Source organism: Lactuca virosa, chromosome 5, assembly GCF_052849685.1.
Source record: "Lactuca virosa cultivar CGN04683 chromosome 5, Lactuca_virosa_CGN04683_v6, whole genome shotgun sequence".
NCBI lineage: Eukaryota > Viridiplantae > Streptophyta > Magnoliopsida > Asterales > Asteraceae > Lactuca > Lactuca virosa.
The window spans coordinates 435,391,552-435,399,212 of record NC_136430.1 but is presented as its reverse complement, the minus strand read 5'-3'; positions in this window follow the sequence as shown (position 1 = coordinate 435,399,212).

The window sequence follows — 7,661 nt, the reverse complement described above, 5'->3', positions numbered from 1 at the left end:
GTCATGTGCACAAGGAAATCATCACAGGAAACCACACCTGCCAAAGTAAATCAACTCAATCAGCTAGGTGCTCCAATTGTTGCACATGGATTTATTTGGTCCGGTCAATGTCCTAAGCATCAATAGAAACTCATACTATCTACTTGTGATTGATGACTTCTCTCATTTCACGTGGGTTTTCTTCTTGAACAACAAAGTTGGGGTATCTGATCTGATCAAGAAATTCATCGTAATGATTGAGAACCAAACAAATAACCAGGTGAAGACGCTTAGAACTGATAATGGAACAGAATTCAAGAATGCAGTTCTTGATCATTTTTGCGCAGAAAAGGGAATTGTGCGTCAATACAGTTCCGTTCGGACTCCTCAACAAAACAGTGTTGCTGAATGGTGGAATCGAACGTTGTAAGACGCTGCAAGGACAATGCTTTGTGACTCAAAGTTACCAGTTTTCTTTTGGGCTGAGGCGATTAACAGTGCTTGCTATGTTCAGAATCGTGTTTTGATCAACAAAGCCCAGATGAAGACTGCGTATGAAATTCTATACGGTCACAAGCCATCTGTCAGCCATTTTCGTGTATTTGGCTGCCCTTGTACCCTTCTTCACATGGAGTCCAACCCGAAGTTTAATGCCAAAGCTGATGACTGCTATTTCGTAGGGTATGCTGCACGCACTGCGTACAGGGTCTATAACAAAAGAACAAAACAAATTGTAGAATCCTTCGATGTGCGCTGGCTGGAGGAGAATGAAACAGATGCGAGAGTGGGTCCTGATTGGCTGTTTGATTACGCATCTTTGTTCAAATCGTTCAATATGTGTTCAGATAGTTTATCTGGTTCTACTTCTGGTTCGAAGATTGTACCTGAAGATGAAGACGAAGAAGTTTTTTACAGACCGCCGATTGTTTCTTCTGCAATTCCCTCGGTGGAGTCATTTTTTCCAATTCCTAGTCCAGATTCTCCAAGTCAACAACAAACTCCAGATGCTGATGCCACTCCTCTTACCCCTGATGAAAGAGAGTTCATGTCATGAGATGCTTCCGTTGTTACTCAAACTTTTATGGAACTTCTCTTTCCTGAGCAAATTGCAAATGAGTTTGTGGCAGATCCGACTAATGAGACTGGTTCTTCTGATGTCGATCCTTCGGCAGATGATGGAGTTATTAACGTTCACAATCTTTCTGTTTCACTAAATGACATCAGCCAGGAGATACCTTCACGCATTCAACGCGATCATCCGATCGAAAATGCCATTGGACAGCTGGGTGATGGTGTTAAAATAAGAAGCCAGAGTGGAGACGTTAATACATGTCTCTATTCTTGCTTTATCTCTCAAATAGAGCCAAAGAACGTTGAAATGGCTTTGAATGAGCCCAGCTGGGTATATGTTATGCACGAAGAGCTAAATCAATTTGAAAAACTTGGGGTTTGGAAGCTGGTTGAACTTCCTAAAGGCAAAAAGTCTCTTGACACTCGCTGGGTATACCGCAATAAGCAAGACGATTTCGGAGTCATAGTGCGTAACAAAGCAAGATTGGTGGTTCGTGGGTTTCGACAAATCGAGGGTCTTGACTACACTGAGATTTATGCTCCGGTGGCTCGCTTGGAGGCTATCCATATCTTCCTTGCATACGCTTCCTAGATGAACTTCACTGTTTATCAGATGGATGTCAAGACAGCCTTCTTGTATGGCAAGGTGAAGGAAGAAATCTACGTTGATCAACCCCCTGGGTTTGTTAACTCAAAGCTTACCAATCATGTCTACAAGTTGGACAAGGTGTTGTATGGGTTACATCAAGCTCCTCGAGCGTGGTATGCAACTCTCACAAAGCACTTTCTCGAACATGGATATTCTCGCGGCACTATTGATCAAACTTTGTTCATCAAGCATGTGGGTAATGATCAGATTCTAGTCCAGATCTACGTTGACGACATTATCTTCGGGTCTACAAGTCCACAGCTCTGCAAAGAGTTCGAAGGAGTGATGAAAAAGAGGTTCGAGATCAGCTCGTTAGGCGAAATGACCATGTTTCTGGGGCTTCAGGTCCAACAAAGATCAACCGGAATCCTGATTCATCAAGCAAAGTATGTGGTCGATATAGTTGAGAAGTTTGGGTTTCAAGACACAAAACCTGCCTTGACGCCCATGGCCAAAAGACCCCTGCTGACTCCAGATACTGATGGTGAATCCGTAGATCAAACTCATTACAGATCAATGATCGGTTCGTTGATGTATCTAACTGCAAGCCGACCAGACATCATGTTCGCAGTTTGTCAATGCGCACGTTATCAGGCTAATCCTAAACTTTCACATCTTATTGCTGTCAAAAGAATTTTTCGGTATCTCAAAGCCACCCCAAAATTGGGTCTTTGGTATCCGAAAAATTCTGAAGTATATGCATTTGCTGACAGTAATTATGGAGGCTGTGAGCTTGACAGGAAATCTACGTCTGGAGGGTGTCAATTCCTTGGTGACCGGCTGGTGTCTTGACAGTGCAAGAAATAGCACACCGTCTCAACCTCAACAGCAGAAGCGGAATATGTTGCTGCCTCTGCTTGTTGCTCTCAAGTTATATGGATCCAACATCAGCTGTTGGATTACGGTTTGAATTATTTAGAAACCCCTATATTCTGTGATAATGAGGCTGCAATTCAGATTGCTAAAAATCCAGTCCATCACTCGAAACCAAGCACATTGACATCAAAATTCATTTCATCAGAGATTGTTATGAGCGTTCGCTCATTCGGCTGGAACAGGTTCCCACTGCTAATAATGTGGCGAATCTGTTCACAAAGCCGTTCAACAAAGCTCGATTCGATGTGCTTGTGAGCTTTTTGAAAATGCTTCGTTTTGAGGACTAATTTTTTTTGGTTAGTTTAAATTTGCGCATTTTAATTTAATTCTCAAATTTAGGTTAGTTTAAATTTGTGCATTTTAATTTCATTCTCACCCATGCACAAATTTAGGGGGAGAAATAATCAAAAACCAAACAAAAATTCAAAAACTTAAAAATCCAAAAATAGTGTTATTTCTGTTTTATTTTTTCAGAAAAATATTCCAAAAATCCAAAAACATTAGAAAATCCAAAAATATGTTGTTAATAGAATGTGCTTACAGGTGATGTGTGGGAAGTGATATAATCAAGTGATAACGGATAGCCTGAATCTATGTAAGGTGCCAACGTCGAATTGTCTGCGCTCTGTGTTCGATGCGCGGGTAGGCACGAAAGTTTTTTTTATGGACTTGACTAGGATCAGATGAACTTAAGGAGTTTAGAGACCTGGCAAATCTTAACCTAGATAGTTCCATTTGGTCTGACAATACGACGCTTGGGTAGATTGAGCAGAGAGATATACATGGGAATCTGCGGATACATTAAAAAGATCTGTATCTAGAACTGTGGGTTAACCTTTCCTCGATATGCGGACTTTGTCCTTAATTTCGATATTGATTGGGCAACTGGGAATTCCGATAAGTTAGGTCTGTAGAAAATTATTTTCTATCTTTCTATCTGTTAGTCATATGTTGCTTCCTCTATTGATTGGAAGAGATCTGACCTAGAATGCAACATATGCAACTCTACTTTTCTGCATCTTCTATCTATGCAATTCTTTCTACCTGTTAGCCATATGTTGTCTCCTTTGCTTGACTTACAATCCGACCTGGTACACAACATATGCAACATTCTTCTTCTCAATCCATTTAAACTCTAGTTAGTCATATGTTTCACTCTCTACGTGATTGGAAGAGATCCGACCTGAGTGTATAACATATGCATTCTAAATCTAACTTATTCCTTAATAATTGTCTGCTCATCTGATGTAAGGAGTATTCTGGAAGAACTTGATTATTGGAGTATATCAGGAAGCGGGAAACACGTTCTAGTACATCTAAAATTGAACACTTATAGGTCGTCTGTAGATCTCGCTGCTCAATTTAGGTGGACAACAATATTCTTGGTCGTCGTCAGCTGAATGGTCTTTTAGGAAATTTATCTAAGTTCATAGGATCTAATGTCTTGTCACTTATAGTTTATCCTTGAATTTATCACAACCTTTCGTGTTTAAGTGGACCACAATACCGGCGATCGACCAGACATAGACATGAAGGTAGAAGTACCGACAAACGGAGTAAAACTGTCTAATAACATTGATCCCAATATCACAAAATCTTATCAGCTTTTGTTAAAGTGAAAGTAGTTTAAAATTCCTGTTAATTTATTTTTCATTTTGATAATATTTTTTTATTTTTATTTTAATTTTTATTTTTACTTTTATATATACATAAAAAAAATTTAGTCTAGCTTTAGAAATTAGTTTTATTTTATTTTTATTTTTATTTTATTCTATTTTTTTGTCCTCAAAATGTTTTATTTTTATAAAAGTCTTTGGGTATTGGACTTTATCATTGTGGATTGCGGCCCATGAAATTTTTGGTCCGGGTATATAAAGAAAAGTGTACAGCCGGAAACCATTTTACTCCTCATTTCTCTATCTCGACCGCAAACTCTCCAGTTTCTCTCTCTCTCTCTCTAAATTTTTTTGTGAGTTTTGGTGAAATTGATCCGATAGCCTCAAAGGTATGCTAAAACCGACCAGGAATATGATATTCTCGCATCAAATCGACAAGTTTTTTAGGTTTAATCGAAGGCAGTTTACGGCCAAAGGCAGTTTACGGCCAAGGCAGTTTACAGCCGTGAACTTCCTCTTTGGTCAATGAATTTGATTTTTCTTCGCATGTCTCACTTAAATGCCAATTTAAAACTGCAAATTTGAAGTGAAACATAAATTTTAAACGTTTATATATCTTGTTTTCTCATTTGGTTTGTTTGTGTGCAGATTGAAATGGCAGAACTCAAGTTTGCTGACAGTCACAACCTGGCTATCATCTTGGCTGATCCTCCAGCTGCTCACGGAGAATTCAAATCCATGATGCATGGTCTACGAGAGTGTTTCTTGTCTACTGCTTTGACTGTCAATCCAAATATCTATCAAGGCTTGATCAAGGAATTCTGGAGATCAGCAATGGTGAATAAAGGAAATGATGGAGTTGTTTATGTTGAGGCTTCTGTCAACAACTGCAAAATCATCATCAATGAGCAGTTCATCAGAAGCACTCTCAAAATTAACGATCAATCAACATTCTCTCCTGAGCTCGAGATTTCCCAAATTGAAGAATATCTTGTCAAAATGGGATATGAAGGTGTTTTCCCTCCAACCATGAAGAAGCTACTGCCACCGTTTTGGAGATTTCTAGCTCATGTCTTCGTGAGCTGCATTTCTGGAAGAAAGTCTGGCACAGATGAGATCTCCCTAAGAAACACTGGTGCCATCATTTCTCTGGCTGCGGGATTGGACTACAACTTCTCCAAGTTCATTCTCGAAGAATTAATTGTAACCATCAAAGGGAAGACTAGGGACATGTTCTTGTTGTATCCTAGGTTCATTAAAGTCTTCATTGATGAACAACTTCCTGAAATGGCCAAAGATGGAGAAATCCTTGACATGAAGTCCTTAGGGCCACACACTGTCGGTTTAATAAAGCAAAACCGAAAGGGTAAAATAACTTTTCAAGGAAAGTTCCCCTTGATGAAGTTTGGCTTGTTTGCCAATTCAAGTGAGGCATCCGAGTCTCATGTTTCATCTGATCGTGTGACTTCTGAAGATGATATTTTTTCTGAAGACGACGTCATTCCAGTTTCTGATCACGAAAATGATGATGCTACTCCTGCTGCTATGGTAGCTAAAGAACATGATCTACACTCTGTGAATGTCGAGAGTGATTTTAACAAGGGAACTTCAGAGGATGCGACAGAGAATGATGAAAATGATTCATTTGAAGATCTAGATCTTTCGGGCTTTGACAAGGATGATATTCCTTTGAATCTTGGAGTACATGCAAACCTTTTGTCAAATGAGGATCTTGACTCTTTCTTTGACACTATCCATGATGTTGCTCATACAGCAACGGAGATAAGGGAGTCAGAAGACGTTCTTGAAGCTACGCCTTCCTCTCTAACTCAACTAGCTGAAACCTCAACTCCTATGGAGACATCTTCAAAGATTCCTCCCTCTGAGAATGTCACTTCTACCATTGAGCCAGTAGTAAGTGAACCTCTGACAACTCAGACCTCCTCGCCTTCATTGAAGAGGAGAAGACTTGATCCTAGACCAGGTGTATTTGTGCATGGACTATCTCAATGTGACATCCCCATTTTCACGGCCAGAAAAGACCGATTTTGTTTATGCTTTATAAAAATCAGAGTACCTCTTTTAATAAAAATGTTGCGGAATTTGTTCCCAGTAAAACATGATAAATACGTTATCAAAGCATTTCCGAAGAAAAGTATTTTTATTCATTTTAAAACATTTGGGATGTCATCGTCAATACAGAAACATAAGCATAAACAGAACTTACATTCATTATCACTAGTGATTTATATCTCCTTAATCTCTCAGTGTAATGTGACTTCACATCAACACCTGTGATATAAATAAACTGAGTAGGCCAGGTTGGGAAACCTGGTGAAACCTGGTGAGTACATAGGGTTTTCAACCCACAATAAATAAGTTTATTAACTTTATCAAACCAAACAAACCCGATTACCTGTTCCCGTTATCCCCACTTTACGTCCCTAAAACATCTAACACAAGGGACCTAGTCTAAGGACTTTCATCGGGGTGACAACACATGCTTCGGGGGTTCCTCAGCAATTCATTTCAAATAAGGCAACCATGTGGGGGATGGAGTACTGCTGGTGAGCACACAGTTCAAATAAACACCTATAGGTTGCGAGCCTGCTAGCGTTCCACTGGACTGTCTAGAATAGTCTGTGGTCGTCATCTATACTCCGCTAGATGACTGGATCATCAATAACATCTATATCGAGGCCTCTCATTATTTTATTTTGTCACACAGCAACTATTCATCTACCCATGTTTTACCCAACACATTTTGTAGATATAAAATACATATACAGTTTACATCATTTAAAACATGTATAAAATCGTTCATCCAACATAGATAGCAAGTATACAGATAATATGCACACACAGCACGTAATTTATATAAAATACTTCATATCTATGTGTAAGCTGAAAGGGACCATGCACTCACTTGAAAAGGTGGTCATTCCGAACTCAGACAGCGCTTCGCTTCTTAAAAATAATTTTCTTCGACGAAACCTAGTATTATTACCACTAGAGTTTAGTCTATTATTCGCCGAGACTAATTAATAGTCTAGCTATTATTACTATTATATAAGCGTTAAAAAATACTTATATAACTCATAATAATAGCCCAAGTACTTATTATAAGTTCCTAATAACGTTACTATAATTAAATAAAAACTATATTAAAAATAGCGTAGGTGTAGCTCACTTACAGCGGGTTTTATAGAAAACCGGGCTTTGCTTGGAGCAGCGTTCCCGAGCCGAAAATCTCTTCTTCTCGGAGCCGTCGAGCACTCCGGGGCTTCCGCCTCGTGCTAGGGAGGTTCCCTAGGCTTTTCGGGGGGTTTCGGGGCTAGAGAGAGGTTCTAGAGAGAGAGTAAAGAAAAGAAAGAATGGGAAAGGTGTGAAGAAAATGAGGGTGGGAGAGGTTCTATTTATAGGGTGAAAAATGGCTGAACTTGGTGCCACATGTCACCATCTAGTGGCAA